Genomic DNA, 3,333 nt, shown 5'->3' with positions numbered 1-3,333 from the left:
GTCTAGTTGTATGTAAGCAGTTTTAAAAGAAATCTTACTTTTGATATCCAAAATCTTAAGAATTCATGACAATATTCATAAGTGCAATAAACAAAACATTCAAATGAATATTGCTTTCCTACTTTATTTTGTGTTTTTAAGAGTGCAACATGTGACTTTGTTTCAATTTTGCGGAATGCTACTTTATGTCAACACAGTGTACCAGTATAACGACAGTATTATTACCAGTTAGTATGTGGTATGTTGAAATTCCGGTTCAGCAACATCCAGTATTTATACTTTCATTCTGACATACAGTGAGATGTTTCATGAATCCAGATTCAAGAATATTAAAGGAATATTTCACCCCTGTCCTTTTTAAAGCTCGACAAACCCTGGCCACTGCTGCTTTCATTGTTTGGAAAAGAGCCGCGTGAACATCTTCAAAATAACTCTTTTTGAATTCTGCAGAAGAAAGTCATACCAGACATGAAGGTAAAAATGATGTCAGAATGTTTGGGTGAACTGTTCCTTTAAAATCTATTCTGCTAAAGTCTGTAATAGAATTAAAGTGTTTTTTTAATGAAAATATTTTTAATTTAACATCTTCCTGTAGCTGTTTCAGTGCTTGATTCACTTCATTTATGCGCCTCCGAAGTATTGAAAAATGGCGAACATCCTGAAGCTGCCATGCTTATTTTTTTTTGTTTCTTTTTTTTGTGTGTGTGTCACGTCTGCCGGTTTTAGAACATCCCTCGTTAATTGTTCAGAAAGGCCTGTTTTTGTTTTTCTTAGAATATCAAAAGGATTTAACAATGAGACAAAATGTGCAAAAAAAAAAATTCTACCTTGTGTCAGTTTTTTCTCATTTGTGTGTAGTTTTGATTATTTCGCGAATGCGTGGATATTTCCTGCTCTTGCAGGTTGATTATTTTGCTTCCCTAGGCTTGTGCGATAAGCGGATGCTTCCCCACCAATTCAAACAAAACCAGTGTGTCGTTATGAGTTGTTACGTAGGCCTACCCCCTCTCTCAACTCTTGCATGTTCCCACGATCACGGGAACTGTCTGTAGAAGCGAGACACAAGAATTCATTTGGTCTTTGAGCTTCTCACCAAATAATATCTAATATCCCGGGTCCTAAATGGGCTTGGCACTGCAACAACATTTTGAGGTTGCTCACTCAGGTAGCCTACATGTAGGACACCTATTTCCTCTCTTGCCAGAATATGCTTGTGTACACGTGATCCTGCTATATACATTGAATATATTTTTTATTTTATTTTATTTTTACGATTTACGCATTTCAATTTCATAACAAAATCCCATCAAATTAAATCGAGTAATCTTTAAAAAAAATAAAAAAAATACTAAAACATTTAACTAAAAATAAAGCAAAGTTTTATTAATTTAATTTAGTTAAACATTATACAGTTCAATTTTATGGAATTTTGTGATGAAACTGAAATGAGTCAATCTTAAAGTTCTTATAGGGGCAGCTTTTATAGGGGTAGTGGTGGCTCAGCGGTTAAGGCTCTGAGTTACTGAATAGAAGGTCAGGGGTTCAAGCCCCAGCACTACCAAGATGCCATTGTTGGGCCCTTGAGCAAGGCCCTTGACCCTATCTGCTCCAGGGGTGCCACATCATGGCTGACCACTCTGACCCCAGCTTGGCTGGGATATGTGGAAAAGAAGAACTTTACTGTATATGTGCAAATGTATAATGTGTGATTTATAAAAATGAGCTTTTTTTTTTTTAAATTCTTTAAGGTGTTTAGAGTTTTCTTATGTTTTACATAATAAAAATGTGTCTAGCCAAAAATAAAAAAATAAATCAATAAAAAAACTTAGTCAGTCCCCCATCTGAACATCTCTAACTTAAACTAGAGGATATTGTGATAAGAAAGTGTTTCAATCTAATATGCTTTTTCTAAGTCAGATTTTTTTTTAAGCTATTCTAAAATTATATGATGTGTACTTTGTAACACAACAACTCAGGATGGCTGTATCAGTGTCCATTTGCTCACTGCTCTGCTTGTTCCTGTGGTCCCCCATGGTGTACCCAGACATGTCCCACCAGTAACTTACTATTGTTTTCATTAGATTTCAAAGGAATAAGACATACTGTAAGAGGTCTTTGGAATTTTTTTCATCTTCTCATCTCCTACTTTGATTATGGAAAACAGTTATAGATTGTCTTCTTCTCCTTTTGCACTCTCTCTACACCCTTCCTTGAATGCTCAAAGAAAAACACAGCAAAACTTTTTTAAAGTTCAGCATTTTGCTCGCATTCTCTTTCTTACACTCAAAAAATATTTGAGCCTATTTTTGAGATTTATGCTTTAAAATGTCATAATTAAATTCCATCAAAATGAATTGTGTATTTTCTTTAAACAAAATTAAATTAATAAAACTTAAAATATATATATTTTTCATTTTATTTAGTTAAACAATACTACATTTAATTTGATAGAATTTTGTTATGAAATTAAAATGTGCAAATCTTAAAATAATTATTTGAGTGTACAAAATGTCTTTATAAATACATTGGTTTTTTGTATTTTTTATTTTATCCCCTTTTCTCCCAATTTGTAATGCCCAATTCCCACTACATAGGTCCTTGTGGTGGTGCGGTTACTCGCCTCAATCCGGATGGTGGAGGACAAGTCTCAGTTGCCTCCACTTCTGAAACAGTCAGTCCGTGCATTTTATCAAGTAGCTTGCTGTGCATGACACCGCGGAGACTCACAGCATGTGGAGGTTCATGCTACTCGCACAACTTATCACACGCCCCATTGAGATCGAGAACCCCTAATCCTGACCACAAGGAGGTCATTTGACTTTACCCTCCCTAGCAACCGGGCCAATTTGGTTGCTTAGGAAACCTGGCTGGAGTCACTCAGCACGCCCTGGATTCTAACTCACGACTCCAGGGGTGGTAGTCAGCGTCAATACTCGCTGAGCTACCCAGGCCCCCTCTAAATACATTCTTAAAATGTAATTAAAATTCACCACTGTTTAACTAGTAACATTATTTATCATGCAATTTTTTTAAATTATAATTATTAAGCAATTTCAGTAGTATTTCAAAATATCATTTAACCTGTAAAAGACATTCCTTAAAATATCAAATTGAAGAAGAAAAAAATGAATGTATACAGTTAATTATTCTTCAAAGAACAAACTCATTCTAACTCACCACTGTCTAACAATACTCACGATGTGGATGTTTGCACGCTCTTACGCATTCGTTATTCTCTAAATGTCGTCATGCATATGTAGCCAATCACAGAGCAAATGTCAGTCCAACCCACATTTACCCGACGCTGTTGCGTCATACTTATTAACTCGTCGA

Source organism: Myxocyprinus asiaticus, chromosome 12 (assembly GCF_019703515.2).
Source record: "Myxocyprinus asiaticus isolate MX2 ecotype Aquarium Trade chromosome 12, UBuf_Myxa_2, whole genome shotgun sequence".
NCBI classification, from domain to species: Eukaryota; Metazoa; Chordata; class Actinopteri; order Cypriniformes; family Catostomidae; genus Myxocyprinus; species Myxocyprinus asiaticus.
The sequence above is the reverse complement of the archived record's forward strand: the minus strand, read 5'-3'. Positions refer to the sequence as shown.